Source organism: Schistocerca americana, chromosome 2, assembly GCF_021461395.2.
Source record: "Schistocerca americana isolate TAMUIC-IGC-003095 chromosome 2, iqSchAmer2.1, whole genome shotgun sequence".
In the NCBI taxonomy this organism is placed as follows: Eukaryota; Metazoa; Arthropoda; class Insecta; order Orthoptera; family Acrididae; genus Schistocerca; species Schistocerca americana.
Window position 1 is genome coordinate 305,997,522 of NC_060120.1, and position 20,267 is coordinate 306,017,788.

The following is a 20,267-nucleotide window of genomic DNA, read 5'->3' on the forward strand; positions in this document are numbered from 1 at the left end:
GAGTGGTTTTGGAATTCCAACTCGCTCTGCAGTTCTTTGCTTATGGAGCTCCCTTCGATTTGTTTTTGTGGAGAGCGCGTTTACAAGTGCGACACGACCGTCCATCTCGATCACTTAACACACATTTTCGTACGCGTTGTGAAATAGCGAAAGACTTTTCGGTTTTCCCTGTATACGTTATAAATCTTCGATCGGTGCCTTTTGATACATAAAACAATTATGCTACCTTGGTTGCGGAAGCACGCACCATATGCCCACTTTCAAATTCTCGTGACTCCGACACAATGCACTCACAACCACATTGAACAGTTTTCTGACCACGACTGGCACATGCAAAGTGTTGAGGACCTTCCACTGGCCCCGTTCGTCGTCAAACAACAGCGCAACCGGTAAGCTTGGCAGGCATCAGTATTTATGTTCAAGCCCACACTTCTTGCTGTGTTTCCTTGTTTTTGTCCAACCCCTCTAAGGTCTACCCACATTAGCCGACTGCAGTAACAGCTGCTCGACGGCTGGCCCTCTAGTGTGGTATTCAACAGGCTCGTACAACACTGAACCTCGATTCCTCAAACGCTTTAGCTTGGTTCGTACTGGAGTAGCATTTGTTACAGCTAAGTACGTACTACAACCGTGCGAAAAATAAACAAAATTGGTGACCCTTTGGGTGTATGTCTCCCTTACTAGTTGCAGGCAAAACTGACTCATTTCGCTGTGAATGCCGTTCAAAGTTAGCAGTAGTCCTGCGCTGTCACTGACCGATGACGTACCCTGTCGTCACTGGTCACTGATTTGGGGGGGAGGGGGGGGGCGGAGGAGAGGCGAGATTGCCGTACGTACATTGCATACGAGGCAATGAAGAATCACGGTCTTCGGCGTGCGACGAGGGAACACTGCAGTCACTGGTTTGTGTTTACGTCTAGTAAGTATCACTTACGATGTAATCCAATCAAAGCAAAAATTCGTTTTCCGAAATACACTCCTGGAAATTGAAATAAGAACACCGTGAATTCATTGTCCCAGGAAGGGGAAACTTTATTGACACATTCCTGGGGTCAGATACATCACATGATCACACTGACAGAACCACAGGCACATAGACACAGGCAACAGAGCATGCACAATGTCGGCACTAGTACAGTGTATATCCACCTTTCGCAGCAATGCAGGCTGCTATTCTCCCATGGAGACGATCGTAGAGATGCTGGATGTAGTCCTGTGGAAAGGCTTGCCATGCCATTTCCACCTGGCGCCTCAGTTGGACCAGCGTTCGTGCTGGACGTGCAGACCGCGTGAGACGACGCTTCATCCAGTCCCAAACATGCTCAATGGGGGACAGATCCGGAGATCTTGCTGGCCAGGGTAGTTGACTTACACCTTCTAGAGCACGTTGGGTGGCACGGGATACATGCGGACGTGCATTGTCCTGTTGGAACAGCAAGTTCCCTTGCCGGTCTAGGAATGGTAGAACGATGGGTTCGATGACGGTTTGGATGTACCGTGCACTATTCAGTGTCCCCTCGACGATCACCAGTGGTGTACGGCCAGTGTAGGAGATCGCTCCCCACACCATGATGCCGGGTGTTGGCCCTGTGTGCCTCGGTCGTATGCAGTCCTGATTGTGGCGCTCACCTGCACGGCGCCAAACACGCATACGACCATCATTGGCACCAAGGCAGAAGCGACTCTCATCGCTGAAGACGACACGTCTCCATTCGTCCCTCCATTCACGCCTGTCGCGACACCACTGGAGGCGGGCTGCACGATGTTGGGGCGTGAGCGGAAGACGGCCTAACGGTGTGCGGGACCGTAGCCCAGCTTCATGGAGACGGTTGCGAATGGTCCTCGCCGATACCCCAGGAGCAACAGTGTCCCTAATTTGCTGGGAAGTGGCGGTGCGGTCCCCTACGGCACTGCGTAGGATCCTACGGTCTTGGCGTGCATCCGTGCGTCGCTGCGGTCCGGTCCCAGGTCGACGGGCACGTGCACCTTCCGCCGACCACTGGCGACAACATCGATGTACTGTGGAGACCTCACGCCCCACGTGTTGAGCAATTCGGCGGTACGTCCACCCGGCCTCCCGCATGCCCACTAAACGCCCTCGCTCAAAGTCCGTCAACTGCACATACGGTTCACGTCCACGCTGTCGCGGCATGCTACCAGTGTTAAAGACTGCGATGGAGCTCCGTATGCCACGGCAAACTGGCTGACACTGACGGCGGCGGTGCACAAATGCTGCGCAGCTAGCGCCATTCGACGGCCAACACCGCGGTTCCTGGTGTGTCCGCTGTGCCGTGCGTGTGATCATTGCTTGTACAGCCCTCTCGCAGTGTCCGGAGCAAGTATGGTGGGTCTGACACACCGGTGTCAATGTATTCTTTTTTCCATTTCCAGGAGTATAACAAACGCTTGTGTGAAAACGACAACAGAACATCCTAAAGAAATTAACGTAAATGGTGTTTTATTATGCACTAGCTGAGAAACCTGGCATTGCCCGGGTTTTTATTTATAGCCGTGCCCGAGACTTCATATGTGCGAAATTTATTTTTGACTTACGAAGCTTCTTTGTATACAATGTTTGAAGTAGTATGATTGGAAGGAAGAAAGGGAGATAGGGGTTAACGTTCCGTCGACATCGAAGTCATTAGAGAAGCAGCACAAGCGGATTATGTCAAGGATGGGGAAGGAAATCGGCCGCGCCCTTTTAAAGGAACCATCTCGCCATTTGCATGGAGAGATTCGGGGAAATCACGGAAAACATGGTCGGACGCGGGTTTCAACCGTCACCCTTCCGAATGCGAGTCCGGTGTGCTAACCAATTCGCCTTCTCGCTTAGTAATATGACTGTAGACACGAACAAAGAGTTTGTTTGCTTCACTAACACGGGAGAGCCATGTAGAGCTGGCCGTGCGAAAAGCAATTGACACTAGGACCCAGGCCTGCAATTAGCAGTGTGTGGCCTTTTGGTTTGTTTATAGTCATGGCATAACTTAAGCCACTCCGAACTGTCCAAAGCAGAATGGTGAACTGTTAAGAATAGGTGGGATTCTGTGTATGAAAACTCGCTTGCCTGCCCTACTTCTTGTCAGAATTTCCGCTCCTAAAATGTTACAATGGTGAGAAGTAACGTTAGGCCTCTGTGATTTAAAGGTTCTGAGGCGCAAGATAATGTATGACGCTCTCGATCAGACTTAGCTCGCGCCCCGCTTTCGGAAGGAGTTTCCATAGAGCGACTTAATGCCTGACGTTCTCGAGCCGTAGCAAGTCTCGCCTCACAATCGTCATTTGATTCTTGAGATCACATAGCCGTTCATGTGTATACAGATAGACTCGTCCATTTTATAGGTATTTTTATTCGTAAACAAAACGAAACCGAAAGGTAATGTATAGGCATAGGCATCCAAATCACAAAACAATCTTAAGTTCATTTTTCCTAGCAAGAATACATAAATAAAACCTATCGAAAGAAGCAAAGCAGTGTCGTTAAATTTTTCATACACAGAGTGAAACCAGTAAATCCATATACCCTTCCCAAATAAATTCGCTGTTAGTATGTATTTGTAAAGATAAGACAGCGGCGCTTAATTCTGTAACTGATGTAAACTTCTGAAATACATCACTGTCAGTGACATCTACTGGTTCTTTGGCGTACCACGCCAACTACTAACCGGAGCAAACGATTTTAGATAAAATTTTAAATTACGGTATCTGTCTTTCGAACTCCTATTTTGACGAAATAAAGCCTAGGTGTTGTCCGAGTAACACTCATGCGGCGAAAACCCCATGAAAATTCGTCTAGTTATTTCGAAGATGGGCGTGTTCAGACACGCATACAGACACGACCGTTTTACAGCTTTATTATTAGACATAGATTGCACAGGCTGTGCACTTTATGAAAAAATAAACACAGAGTCGTGGACAGATTGTCTCTGGTACCAGACTTTTCCGCAATATCGTTGACAAGAAGTTTCAACAAATTTCAAGTCTTGTATAGGATCCCCTATCCACAACGCAGCCCTGCAGTCGCACATATACGCTCCAAGAGGAGTCAGGTAGACACATTCCATCATGTCCAACACGAGTTTACTGAGGGCAATTTCGGTGATCAACCCGACCAGATGAAGTGAGGCAAGTCTAGGAGAGTGCGTTGGGTACCGCTGCCCCAAATGGCAACGGCCCACGTATGATCAAAACTATAAAAATGGTTCAAATGGCTCTGAGCACTATGGGACTCAACTGCTGAGGTCATTAGTCCCCTAGAACTTAGAACTAGTTAAACCTAACTAACCTAAGGACATCACAAACATCCATGCCCGAGGCAGGATTCGAACCTGCGACCGTAGCGGTCTTGCGGTTCCAGACTGCAGCGCCTTTAACCGCACGGCCACTTCGGCCGGCGTTCAAAATTATAAAACGCATCAATGTTTATGAATTACCACATTCTGCGAGACAGAGGATCTGACTTACTTTCAGTAAAACATCCTTTCAGAACCAGGGAATTGCTACTGAACATACAGCACAATGCTACAGCTTTAATTAGACTGTCAGGAAACCTACAAATTCAGGATTTAAAGAGGAGTAAGACAAGGAGGTTACAATTCGCCAAACCATTCTCGGTAGTCTTAAAGATGTTAGAGAGGTGACACTGGGTAAACTCCGCTGTGTTTTGGCAAAAGAAGTAACATTTAACATGGCAACGAGAGAATTGTGTAAGTTTTACAGTTACAAATGGTTAACAAGCCAAGCAAAAATAAATCGCTGCATTTTCAGCGAAACTCTTTTTTGGTACTAATCAAAGCGAATATTTCTGAATGGTCACCATGCAAGTGCAGGTGTGGAGAGGCTCAACTTCAATATTTACAAAAATATTTGAGCGTAGGCTTCAGTTTACAGAGCGGCACTTTCCTTCCAGCCTTTGGCATTTCCCCTACAGCGCCTGACCGTAAAGCCTAGTTTACACGACGACATTGGGTTGCGCCACTCGTTGCATGGAATGAGTTGCACGCAAATGGTTTCATATTTGACTCTAGGCACGGCGAAACCAGTATATACAGGGCTATTACAAATGATTGAAGCGATTTCATAAATTCACTGTAGCTCCATTCATTGACATATGGTCACGACACACTACAGATACGTAGAAAAACTCAAAGTTTTGTTCGGCTGAAGCCGCACTTCAGGTTTCTGCCGCCAGAGCGTTCGAGAGCACAGTGAGACAAAATGGCGACAGGTGCCGAGAAAGCGTATGTCGTGCTTGAAATGCACTCACATCAGTCAGAACAGCGCAACGACACTTCAGGACGAAGTTCAACAAAGATCCACCGACTGCTAACTCCATTCGGCGATGGTATGCGCAGTTTAAAGCTTCTGGATGCCTCTGTAAGGGGAAATCAACGGGTCGGCCTGCAGTGAGCGAAGAAACGGCTGAACGCGTGCGGCCAAGTTTCACGCGTAGCCCGCGGAAGTCGACGAATAAAGCAAGCAGGGAGCTAAACGTACCACAGCCGACGGTTTGGAAAATCTTACGGAAAAGGCTAAAGCAGAAGCCTTACGGTTTACAATTGCTACAAACCCTGACACCCGATGACAAAGTCAAACGCTTTGAATTTTCGGCGCGGTTGCAACAGCTCATGGAAGAGGATGCGTTCAGTGCGAAACTTGTTTTCAGTGATGAAGCAACATTTTTTCTTAATGGTGAAGTGAACAGACACAATGTGCGAATCTGGGCGGTAAAGAATCCTCACGCATTCGTGCAGCGAATTCGCAATTCACCAAAAGTTAACGTGTTTTGTGCAATCTCACGGTTTAAAGTTTACTGCCCCTTTTTCTTCTGCGAAAAAATCGTTACAGGACACGTGTATCTGGACATGCTGGAAAATTGGCTCATGCCACAACTGGAGACCGACAGCGCCGACTTCATCTTTCAACAGGATGGTGCTCCACCGCACTTCCATCATGATGTTCGGCATTTCTTAAACAGGAGATCGGTCGTGGTGGAGATCATGATCAGCAATTCATGTCATGGCCTCCACGCTCTCCCGACTTAACCCCATGCGATTTCTTTCTGTGGGGTTATGTGAAAGATTCAGTGTTTAAACCTCCTCTACCAAGAAACGTGCCAGAACTGCGAGCTCGCATCAACGATGCTTTCGAACTCATTGATGGGGACATGCTGCGCCGAGTGTGGGAGGAACTTGATTATCGGCTTGATGTCTCCCGAATCACTAAAGGGGCACATATCGGACATTTGTGAATGCCTAAAAAAACTTTTTGAGTTTTTGTATGTGTGTGCAAAGCATTGTGAAAATATCTCAAATAATAAAGTTATTGTAGAGCTGTGAAATCGCTTCAATCATTTGTAATAACCCTGTACTTCAGTTTCGTCGTTTTGTGGGTTCCTAAGTCGTGTCTGAAATGAAAGTTCTGGCAGCTGGACGTCGCACGAGTTGTGATGGAGTTAAGACTTGTTGCGTGGAATCGCTGCATAAGATAAAAATAAGAAACGTGTTTCGATTCGTGACTGGATGAAGAAAATACATCAGCTCGGAAGCTCAGCATCCTTGCTGAAATAATTTGTAATGGAAGACCCAAGAAGTTCTTTTAATTATCTTGGAATGTCACCAGAACTGTTAACGTTTCTTCTAAATAGAATAAATTGCGTGATAAGGAATAAAGATATTGTAATGCATGAAGCACTGTCGCCAGAACTGAAATTACACATCACATTGCATGCATTATAATCGGGAACACTCGGTATGTTATAAGATGGTGATGACGTTTTTCAGTGACACCAATAATTATTAACAGTAATAATTATTAACATTAACAGCAGTAAATGTTCGAAACAGGCCGCATTTAAGAAGAGAATGGTTTGCAAACTACTATCTTGAAGATGACTGTTTCAAAAGTCAGACATATGTGAATGGGCAGCACTGCTTCGACGATTTAAATAGATGGATACTGAAAAAAGAATGTAGCTTCTTGATTTGCGTAGCCTTCCCTCCTGTCACCAATATTCCTAAAATCAAAAAATAAAGCATTTCTAAAGCTAGAATTGCATTTACTTGTATTTTTCTTAATTCAGTTGTATATATATATGCTGCTAACTGAATAAATTTTGCCCTGCAGCTCAGATATTGTCAAACTATGTTCATATAGCACATCACGGTCTCAGGAGCAGCAATATGTTGCTTATTTTTGTAATCAGCATCACTGAAATCCCACAAACACCCATGCAAAGTAAATATGTAGGGTGTTACAAAAAGGTACGGCCAAACTTTCAGGAAACATTCCTCACACACAAATAAAGAAAAGATGTTATGTGGACATGTGTCCGGAAACGCTTAATTTCCATGTTAGAGCTCATTTTAGTTTCGTCAGTATGTACTGTACTTCCTCGATTCACCGCCAGTTGGCCCAATTGAAGGAAGGTAATGTTGACTTCGGTGCTTGTGTTGACATGCGACTCATTGCTCTACAGTACTAGCATCAAGCACATCAGTACGTAGCATCAACAGGTTAGTGTTCATCACGAGCGTGGTTTTGCAGTCAGTGCAACGTTTACAAATGCGGAGTTGGCAGATGCCCATTTGATGTATGGATTAGCACGGGGCAATAGCCGTGGCGCGGTACGTTTGTATCGAGACAGATTTCCAGAACGAAGGTGTCCCGACAGGAAGACGTTCGAAGCAATTGATCGGCGTCTTAGGGAGCACGGAACATTCCAGCCTATGATTCGCGACTGGGGAGACCTAGAACGACGAGGACACCTGCAATGGACGAGGCAATTCTTCGTGCAGTTGACGATAACCCTAATGTCAGCGTCAGAGAAGTTGCTGCCGTAAAAGGTAACGTTGACCACGTCACTCTATGGAGAGTGCTACGGGAGAACCAGTTGTTTCCGTACCATGTACAGCGTGTGCAGGCACTATCAGCAGCTGATTGGCTTCCACGGGTACACTTCTGCTAATGGTTTATCCAACAATGTGTCAATCTTCATTTCAGTGCAAATGGCTTCATTCCAACGTGATCAAATTGTAAATTTTCACAACAAACATGTGTGGGCTGGCGAGAATCCGCACGCAATTGAGCAATCCCGTCATCAACACAGATTTTCTGTGAACGTTTGGGCAGACATTGTTGGTGATGTCTTGATTGGGCCCCATGTTCTTCCACCTACGCTCAATGGAGCAAGGTATCATGATTTCATACGGGATACTCTACCTGTCCTGCTAGAACGTGTGCCTTTACAAGCACGACACAACATGTGGTTCACGCACAATGGAGCTCCTGCACATTTCAGTCTAAGTGTTCGTGCGCTTGTCAACAACAGATTCGGTGACCGATGGATTGGTAGAGGCGGACCAATTCCATGGCCTCCACGCCCTCCTGACCTCAACCCTCCTGACTTTCATTTATGGGGGCATTTGAAAGCTCTTGTCTACGCAATCCCGGTACCAAATGAAGAGACTCTTCGTGCTCGTATTGTGGACGGCTGTGATAAAATACGCCATTCTCCAGGGCTGCATCAGCGCATCAGGGATTCCATGCGACGGAGGGTGGATGCATGTATCCTCGCTAACGGAGGACATTTTGAACATTTCCTGTAACAAAGTGAAGTCACGCTGGTACGTTCTGTTGCTGTGTGTTTCCATTCCATGATTAATGTGATTTGAAGATAAGTAATAAAATGAGCTCTAACATGGAAAGTAAGCGTTTCCGGACACATGTCCACATAACATTTCCTTTTTTGTGTGTGTGAGGAATGTTTCCTGAAAGTTTGGCCGTACCTTTTTGTAACACCCTGTATACAAACAGCGAACATTATTCTCCTTTCCCTACTTCATATTTCAGTTTGTCTACATTCTACGAACACACATAACCTCAAAACTTACGCAACTAGTGTCGCCAAAGTTGGAACACGCCGAAACTGTTTAATTTCACCAATGAGTTGTGTAAACGCGCGGCGCGCATGCGCAGTGGCCGCTAGCACAATTGCCTGCAACCTAGTGTGGTCGTGTAAACTAGGCTCAACTCCCACTATTACCGCTTTCCCAACGCGCGCGCTGCCGACTTAGCATCTACCGGCCACGGTATTCTGCGCCGACTCTCCAGAGGGCAAGTGCTCCTCTTGCCACCCCAGAGGACACCTATGATTGTAGGTTTCTCCTGATCATACTTCAAAACTTTGCAGAAAAGAAAGGGTATTCGATTAGTGGCGAACCTTTAATATGGGAAGATACTCCGCATGGATTCGACCTTCATTCCTAAGAAAACATTATGTTCAAAGTTTAAAATTGCTCCACGTCATGTAGTACGATTAATAAGAACTTCCTCAAAAACACAGTTTGAACCTCTTCATTTTGCAAATATCATCTTTCGCATCAGCTAATCGACTGCAAGGTAGGTGTATGCCTGTCAGCCAGACGAAGTCGCCTGGAGTCTTTTTATCTTAGTATTTGCATTCACAGTGTTAACTTCTAGTCTCAATTAACTATATATCATTAATAGTGGCTCCTACAAAACTTACCACAAGCGTCATATGATTGCCTATATTATGATCATCATCATACAAGACAGGTATGATAGAAACTAAGGTAGGTCTGTGTTATTAAGCGTGACGATGTGTAATTAAGAACGGTAAGAGCGATGTATCGAAAATTCTCAGCAAACATATCAAATACTTATTTAGTTTTTAAACACACCAAATAACAAGACAGCTGTGTAGTTAGAGGGTGTGTAAAAATAATTTTAAAAAATTATTAAGTTCACATATGACACCAATATATTCAAGAGCACTCGCTAGTAATAAGTGTAGCATTTCATGTTATCTTCAGTGACACTTGTTACTTCTAAAACCAGAAAATCTGCGGCTGTTTCGGATGCTTCTACGTGACAGGCGATGAGTCATTGCAATAAATCGTTCACTTTGCATGCAAGATCTGCACTTAAATGAACATTTCTGGTGAATTACAATCGAGATTCATATTCGAAACTCAATAAGATACAAAATTTTAATGTCAGAAGAGATCAGCGAAAATCCGAGCGTTAGTTTTATGGGCAGGTCACCTGAAGTGCACAGAATGATCAATGGAATACGTAAATGAAGGTGAGATGAATGTGGTTATCTTTTGGTTGAAATATTAACACTACGAGAGAACATTCGGCGAGTGAATCTCGCTATTAGTCCAGAGATCTTCGGCGACGTTCCCCACTAATGTTGTTAATATAAACATGTATGATTAAAGAGCATGTGCGCAAGGCTTCACCTAACGACTCATTTCTTTGATAGCATGAAACCACATCCGAATTGGTAACACGAGCACCTAATCTGAGAGCCAGCACTGAGTAGGGGCCGGCACAGGACTGATTTCGTAACGTATGGGCTCGCTCTGTGAGTCACACCTCCCACTCCGGTGTGTTGTTTGTTAGCTGACCCACGCCAATCGTTTCGCATGCTGCAAGAACTCGTCGAACATGAACGGGGTTACATTATAGAATTAAATTCTGCTTAGGTGACAACAGAAAATCTGTCACAGCTGAAACGTTATCTGCGAGGGCTGGGAACTACTTTCCCTGTCCTCACTGAAACAAAAATTAAAACTAGTAGGTGCGTATGTCTTCCGCTGACTGAACGCAGTACCCCGCACAATTCATTTTTGTGTCTTGTTCGCGCAGCTGATTTACAGGATAACAGATCATCATGGGCCACTTCCGTTAGCGAGATATACGACGGTGGCATTAAAATTCGAATTTGAGCGGTACGCCGAGATCTCGTGAAGACATTCGAGTCCTGCACGGGACCGCAACATTTAAATCCCGTACAACCATTCTTATTGGTGTATCCCCGGTTTTCTTCAATTCCTTCAGACGAAACCTTGCATTCTGGAAATCCAACGTATCGATCTTCAATAATGTCGCGTCATAGAGCCTACGGTTTCCCAACAAGCAAATATCTCAATCACAATTTTGAATAATAAACAACCAAATTACTTTTGAATAGTAACATATTTCGATTGTGCCACAGTCTTATAGTAAACAAATCTGGATGACGCTCTCACGGAGAGCTTGGTTGATTTACAACACATCCTTGTCCAGTTGAGCTAGTGCCAAACCTCTAATGACCACCATCACTTACCACAACAACCAGTCAGGGTTAGGGATACGGATTTTCCACTCTCGGATTCCCGGTTACAGTTCATCTCTTCCCCCCCCCCCCCCCGGAAAGGATACATGCTTTGCTGAATTTGCGTTATGTTGTTCACTTTCCTCTCCTACTTTAAACTTAACTGCATCGTGAAATGGCCCAATTTCCGTTTTACAAGACTGCGTTATGACTAACTCCAAAGCCCAGAATGGAGAAGACAGATACCGCATTGTACCAATTGAGTTTTTCTCAAATATGGCCAATTACTGACACCTTTTCAACACAGTGCATTGGCTATCCCATTCGTAAAAACAGGTCATACGTGATGAGTTCCACAGCCGGGGGCAATCATTTAAAGCTGATGCCAAATATGCAGCTTCGGTGTGTGAGAATACCATGCTTACGAGAAATGTCTTCTCTGTAAATTCTATTTTTGTAACGCAGTGACAAATATGTCAACGATTTACAGCCCAGTATCGCCGCTGCAATTTAAACGATAATGCTACCGGCTATCAATACAGTGGTTGGTGCCTGACTTCCTTCAAATTTTACAATTTGTTCATGCGCAAATGATACGTGGTAATAGGATTACAATTGCCATACGATTAAAGTCATTAAAATTGTGTGTCGTGTTCGGCAGTTTCCATCTCTAATTATATGGTCGTCGACGAGACACTCAGCTTTAAATCTTCCGTCCCGTTTGGATCTTCCCAGTAGTAGTTCACCCAGCAATGTGAAAGGACTATGAAGTGACGGAAAAAATGGTGTCTGCATTCTTCGCGGTAAGTAGCATCATTATCACAGTAGTTTTGGATAAATGAAAGTTACATTAAATTAGATATGGTAAAAACGAGAACTTCGAAGAATCAACAACTCTGTTCACAAGAACCAAAACGAATTAAATGCTCTCATCCTAGAACTTCAACGAGTACAACGATCTGTTTCTTTTGTTTTAAGATCTAATTGCGTATCTGTAATTTACTTGCGCCCCTTTCAGCAGTTTTTGGCTTCGCCAACCACCCTACACAATGTGTCCCAGGATGAACGCTCTATATTCAGGAATATGATAGGAACGCTCATTTGAAACAAAAAACTTCATATGGACATATGCCCCACTCTGAATGTAACGCAGTGCATTTATAAGGAAAAGGTGTGGAACCAAAATTGAGCCATGTGGGATTTTTCCCCAGTACAATTAACTGGTCACCAAGGGCGCCATACTTTACATCATTAGACTTTTGTTTATGGGCTCAGAAGAAGTCTGTGATGCATAAACGAAAGGGAACAAGCGAAATGAACTGCTTCCTCGCATCGTGAACGCTCTGCCCTCCTTAAGGAACGTGCAAAGGCACTGAAGCTCACGGTAGGATATTCGAACATCTATTATGAACTGTACGACAGCTGTTACGTGACGTGTACGATAATGCTAATAGGTGAACGTGTTAAAAATATGTATTTTTCAATTGATACTTTGAAAACGCACGTTGTAATGTTTACTAACTGTTGTAGACGCATAAACCTGCCAGTGTATTGAATAATACAGAAAATGAACAACGTACATTAAAGATGCACTATCTAGGAATCCATTTAGAATAGGGCATGTGTCCACATTAAGTTTTTTGCTTCAAATGTTCTTTTATGTCATAATCCTGGATATTGGCGCTGTATAAATGATAGTTTATGTATTTGAGTTTAGGAAGGTGATCGACTTCTGAGAACATAACAGGGTTGAAAAATATCTTGCATTTCAGTTTGTTATGGAGCTTTTAGAGGGTTTCGTTCCTATCTACAAATTTTCAAAGTGTTGTACGTAGTCTATTCGACTAGTTTCTTTTTATTTTTTTTAAGAATAAATGTATTGTCAATCGGCCAGCCACCCACCAGCAGAAGTATGTCGGGGCAGGACTCAGTATTTTTGTCCACATACTAGGTGCTATGCGTGACGTGTTTTACAGATGTTGCTCCAAGCCTCCAGAGGAATGTGGAAACATGCATACGGGCTTTCAGTTCAATCTCACTGTAAAATTAGCCATTATATGTGTTTTAACACACAAAAACAAACCAGAACTGAAATCGACGTTGGTAACACTAATTCTGATCCTACTTAGTTGCAGCACATATTCTCTCTCTCTCTCTCTCTCTCTCTCTCACTCACACACACACACACACACACACACACACACGCGCGCGAGCGAGCGCCCGCTACCTTCGCTACTCCAAACCTACGGATGCCAGTTATGAAGGCAGCAACCAAGCACCGTGACGTTCTCTGGTGGCATTTAGAAGTATTTGAGGACACCCACAGAGATCGTTGCCGCTTCTCATACCATTCCTCACACTCGTAGCAGCGGAAGTTCAAAAACAAAATAAGGTTTTTTTACATGTGAAATTTCATTATTTTTTCACTTACTATTGGCTGCATTTGTTGCTATAGGTACACTTTTCTTCATAAGTAAGGAGACTGTTCGATGAATTTTGCACAGCATACAAACCATACTTACAGGTGTCTGAAACTCTAGAATCTATTTAATTTATGAAAAAATGAATGAGCTGTTACGTTTTAAACTTTATGTTTAGAAAAAAATCAAATTTTGTAGTTAATTATCTCAATTTTTACCACAGTTTTTAATAGATTTGGAAAATTCTAGAGTTTCATAAACCTATAAGTATGGTTTGTATGCTGTGCAAAATTCATCAAAGAATCTCTCTTACTTGTGAAGAAAAATGTATCCATAGCAACAAATGCAGCCAATAGTAAGCGAAAAATGATGAAATTTCACCTGTAAAAAAAATTATTTTGTTATGTTTTTTGAACTTCCACTGCTATGAGTGTGAATCCCGAATCCTTCCTGGTCATGCTGACAAAGTTTTGTGAATTTATTTGTAAAGTATAGACAGTAGAAAATAAAATGTCCTGTGGTGCCTCTCCTGCTCCAAGTCGGCCCGTTTGACGTCCAACCCCCCTTAAGCAACTTTATTATTTTCATCTCAACTTTTTTTCAAAATATTTTACTCTCTTGCGTTTTCGTAATCAATTTTGATTGTTAACATTTCGTAGAGTAATTCGATGTAGTAGTTGTTGCAAAACTATGTCTTAAAAATCTCTGAATTCAATGTCCTATCTTTATAACATCAAATAAATCACACTGCTCTGTTCTTACAGTAACCGGCAGCAGGCACGAAATGGGAACGAATACAAGTTCGAGAGCCAATATATACCTCTGGTTCCATTTTGGTCAACGGAAACGAACACATCCGAGATCTGGAAAGCGAGAATTGAGGAAAGAGAACCGGGTGTCTGCCTGCTCGTATTATTCAATTAAATTAGGGATAAATAATCTAATCAAGTCTGCATGGTACCTTGCTCAATCATGATAAGGCGCTACCTCACAGTTGTATCCAAGCACATCCTGATCAACCCTTTCCTGTCTAGCTCTAAACAATTCTTTGTCATCCACAGCGATAAAAACCATCCGCGGTCGTCGATATGAGGTTCCACAAGCAGCGTTCTCTACGTATGATGAGTGCTTAAAGGACTTCCCAAAAAACGCCTTCACAATGTGGTCTGAATGAATGCGGCAGTGCTTAGAACATCAGGCATTTCGAAACTTTGTGTTAACCTTGTAATACTGTATAGTGTGTTCCATCCGCAACTTTGATTTTCGTGGGCAATAGTATTAATTCTGTCAGAGACAGCAAAGGACTTGGAAGAGCAGTTGAATGGAATGGATAGTGTCTTGAAAGGAGGATATAAGATGAACATCAACAAAAGCAAAACGAGGATAATGGAATGTAGTCGAATTAAATTGGGTGATGCTGAGGGCATTAGATTAGGAAATGAGACACTTAACGCAGTAAATGAATTTTGCTATTTGGGGAGCAAAATAACTGATGATGGTCGAAGTAGAGAGAATATAAATTGTAGACTGGCAATGGCAAGGAAAGCGTTTCCGAAGAAGAAAAATTTGTTAACATCGAGTATTGATTTAAGTGACAGGAAGTCGTTTCTGAAAGTATTTGTATGGAGTGTAGCCATGTATGGAAGTGGAACATGGACGATAAATAGTTTAGACAAGAAGAGAATAGAAGCTTTCGAAATGTGGTGCTACAGAAGAATGCTGAAGATTTCCGTGATCAAAGATAGGTATAAAAACATTGAAGATATAAATTACTGAAATTATGACGGCAGTCTGCTGTTATGTAGTAATTTTAGATCAACAGCCCTCTTACCGCGTTCCAACATCGCGCAGCAGTATACACTGTATTATTTGCCATTGGATGTTTCTTTCACGTCAGAATTTTTCACGAAAATGCTGATAAAGGGTGTAGCATAATTAATGGAGTAAACACATACATCTGAAAGTATACGATACTAGAAGCAAAAAGGTATAGTAAACACGGGCTCTAAAATAAGTACGTTAAGAGCTAAGAGCACTTTTTCATCTTCGATACTGTGAAACAAATCTCTTCTATTGTAAGCTCTTTGTTGTTCATATTATGGGCCAAAACAATTGGTTGATTTGTTGGTTTGTAGATTAAAGGGACTAAACTCTGTGGTTATCAGTCCATTTTTTTCTTATTCACACAGTTCTCAAATTAAAACCATACCCCAAAAGAATCTTATCGCCTGAAATTCAGGAAAGGAACAAAATATGTAAAACGAACTGTGCAACCACACTGTAGAAGAAAATGAAAGATGCAAGCCAAAAGTGAAAACACTAACTAAAGAAAAAAGCGGTAGAATGTGTTAAATAATAAATGTTGTGTAACTAGGGCCTCCCGTAGGGTAGAATGTGTTAAAACTATGTAGCAGGTGGCCTGGACTAGTTGATCGCAAGAATAAAAAAAGGATGTGCCAGCTACCCTGCAACACACTAAAATCTCCAGCCTAAAAACCCAAGGCAAGTGAAACACAGCTGGTGAAAAGACGAACGCGAAGTCGAACAGACAGCACCAGATGGAGCGAGGAGAGTTAAAATGGAGGCAGAGTGAAGCCCTGGGACAAAAGGCCAAACGCGCACCCTTAGATTGAGTGATAAAAACTCCTCTAACAAAACTTAAAACCAGATCAGCCGTTGAGGCATTGTCATCTAACACCGCAGGTAGTACGTCAGGAAGATTAAAAGACCGCCTCAGTGCCGCTAGATTGGGACAGTCCACCAAGATGTGGACTGCTGTCAATGGAGAGCCGCAGCGATATTGGGTGGTGCCTCGCGATGGAGAAGGTGACCGTGAATCAGCCAGGTACGGTCGATGCTGAGTCCCTGCGAGTGGTTCGCATGAATGACCACACATTCGTTGTCTCCTTTATAGCAAGCAATTTATTTGACGTACTTCACATGTGCCATTCGGTATTCCAGATACCGAATCCTTTACGGCTTAAGGCCAATCGGAGGTAAGTGTGCTGATCTCCTGAGTCGGTTTACCGGTAGCCTGTTTGGCCAGCCTGTCTGCAAGTTCATTTCACAGGATTCCGATATGTCCTGAGGCCGCGATGAAGTCCACTGAACGTCCACGGTTTCCGAGGGCAGCACTGGTTGAGAGCTTTTAGGCTGCTTAAGGAGTCACTACAGATGAGGAGGGATTCATATGTACAGGAATGGATATGCTCAAGGGCGAGAGATGGCTACCAACTCTGCAGTGAAAAAGCCATCAGTGTATAGTATTTCTGAGCCCTAGAACTCGCCAAGAATAGAGAAAAATGGCGGCGCACGGCCTCTGGAGGAACTGAGTCTTTTGTGCCTTGCGATAGATCCAGACGAAGCTGTGGCTGACGTGTGGACCATGAAGGTGTACGTGAGTGGACCCGGAGGAAAGATGGTAGAGGGAAAGACTCGAGTTCAGTGAGAATTTTAATTCCACTCCTGAACCTTTCATTCCCGTCATTTATTTTCCATAGTTCACCTAAATGAATCCAGGCGAATACCAGGATGGTTGTTTTGAATAAGCAATGGTCCGTTTCCTCTATTCTTGTCCAAATTTGCAGTGAAATAATTAAAAAATATAGTGGAATAAGTAATAACAATGATACTACGTAAGTCCTAACAATGATACTACGTAAGTCCTAACAATGATACAACGTAAGTCCTAACAATGATACTACGTAAGTCCTAACAATGATACTACGTAAGTCCTAACAATGATACTACGTAAGTCTTATTCATGCTTGTATAGTTATGGGCAAACGAGAAAAAAATGAAAACGCCTAAGAGAACGTCTTATTCATTCCATCGTGTTTATATGGACGCATGCATTTGCGCTAGTCACCCTTCTGGGTACTGACAATATTGGGAAAGCCTCTAAACACAACCGTGTTTCTGTTCAGCCAAAACGTATGTAGTTCAATAGTTATGAATCATTTAGTACATCGCTTGAATGGAAAACCCGGACAAGAATTAGGTAACTTCAAAAAGCTGGGATGACCTTACATAGACGGCAAACGGCTTGCAATGACGGTTCTGCTAACTAATGACACAGATGTCACCTTTGTACACCGGTGATCCCCTCATCGAAGTGCTAGTAATCGATAACCCGGCATATATGACACTGGGAGCAAATGACTGACAGGCTATCGCGCTGCTTTCCGTCTCATGCGTATGACATCACAGCACGTACGGGGGAGAACAATAGGGCATAATTAACACGCCGGTCACAGGTGGGAACAGGCAGCAGCGTCCAATCACACAACAGTACTATAACACAATTTCCTCTGTAGTATGCAGCCTCCTTATGCTGAAAGCGGTAGGAAATGGTTGACGAACATCATTATGTTCTATTATCAATCACAAAAATCTTGTACAAAATTACAGTTTTGGTTTGAAAACAGACAAATTCTAGCTAAATAAGACAAGAAAGTTCTGCGTCACACGTGGATAAACAGTGTGCGTGCGTGCGTGCGCGACAAGTGTGCTGAATTTATGATTAAAGCACCCTAAACTTCAGGGGCAAACAACACATTTCGTCATGAGCTACCCATTTTATAAATTCTTCTGGTCATTTTAAGTGACGGCAACTATATTTTTAAGGGAAACTAGTTTTACACGTTTGCTAAGGCAGACCTGGAACATAAATGGAGCGTCCATTTCGAAAACAAAACTAACAATCGAGCCTGTGGCAATTAAATTTCACCTGCACGAATGGCCTAGTCACAATTTAACAGAACAAATCATGCACACGACTTAAAGATTTTCTCAAAGACTTCGAAGAAGTTCGAGGAACAACCAGGGCAATCGCATGGCTTATTTTCACTTGAAACCATCATCAGAAATTGCATCCATAGAGTTTTATCTGCTTCCTCACCCATATGGCAAGTGAGTGGTCACGTCATTATTGCACATCGCCACTCCCGTTAGAACAAAGTACACATATCAAATATGATGCATCGAAGCACAGATAGAACACGCAAAGCGTAGGGGAAGCTGATTTTGCAGAAAGTTATTCGTAATATCCAAATGACTACTGCTCAGTGAGGTTGTAAAAGTATTTTGTATCCAATTATAAACGAATTAGATAACAGCTCGCTTATTAACACAAATACAGTAGGTACGGATGAGTTTTCGTCACGCAGACTGTCAGATGGTAACGTAGAAATGTGCCCCGTAGTATCGCTAGACAACAGACAATCTCAACAATTCTGCCGGTTACTTTCCTTATTTGTGAAAACGAAAGGTGCTAGAAACAAAATTATTTTTCAAAAATGGTTCAAATGGCTCTGAACACTGTGGGACTTGACATCTGAGGCCATCAGCCCCGTAGTACTCAGAACTACTTAAACCTAACTAACCTAAGGACATCACACACATCTATGCCCGAGGCAGGATTCGAACCTGCGACCGTAGCGGTCGCGCGGTTCCAGAGAAGCGCCTAGAACCGCTCGGCCACACCAGCCGGCAATTATTTTTCATTATGGTCCTAGAAATTTCAATGCTAGCTATACGTGGCACATACGGGGCACATTTCTACAGTTTTAAAAGAAACGTAGTGTTCTTTTCGCATTAAAATAGAAAACGTAGGTATATGGCTTACTGCTCTGTTGATGACGTCTAATACAAAACCCAAGTTCACATTGTGAAATACACACTGAGGTGACGAAAGTCATGGGATAGCGATATGCATATATACAGAGCGGAAGTATTGTGTAACAGCCGGCCGCTGTGGCCGAGCGGTTGTAGGCGCTTCAGTCCGGAACCGCGCTACTGCTACGGTCGCAGGTTCGAATCCTGCCTCTGGCATGTATGTGTGTGCTGTCCTTAGGTTAGTTAGGTTTAAGTAGTTCTAAGTCTAGGGGACTGATGACCTCAGATGTTAAGTCCCATAGTGCTTAGAGCCATTTTTTATTGCGTAACAACGTAGAAAACAGCAGTGCATTGGTAGAGTAGTCGTTTGTACTGGGGTGATTCACGTGGAAAGGTTCCAGACGTGATTATGGCCGCACCACGGGAATTAAGACTACGCAGAATGGTAGTTGGAGCTACACGCAAAGGACGTTCCCTTTCGGAAATCGTTAGGGAATTCAATATTCCGAGATCTACAGTGTCAAGAGTGTGCCGCAAATACCAAATTACAGGCATTACCTGTCACCACGGATAACGCGGCCTTTAACGACCGAGAGCAGCTGCGTTTGCGTAGAGTTGTCAGTACTAACAGACAAGCAACACTAAGTGAAATAACCGCGGAAATCAATTTGCGACGTACGATGAAGGTATCTGTTAGGACAGTGCGGTGAAATCCAGCGTTAATGGGCTACGGCTGCCGATTACCGACACGAGTGCCTCTGCTAACAGCACGACATCGTCTGTACCGCCTCTCCTGAGCTAGTAACCGTATCGATTGGATCCTCGACGAATGGAAAACCGTGGCCTGGTCAGATGATTCCCGATTTCAGTTGACAAGAGCTGATGACAGGGTTCGAGCGCGGCGCAGACCCCACGAAGCCACAGACACAAGTTGTCAACAAGGCACTGTGCAAGCTGGTGGTAGCTCCATAATGGTGTGGACTGTGTTTACATGGAATAGACTGGGTCCATCTGAACAGATCATTGACTGGAAATGGTTGTGCTGGACTACTTGGAGACCATTTTAATGGACTTCATCTTCCCAAACAACGACAGAACTTCTATAGATG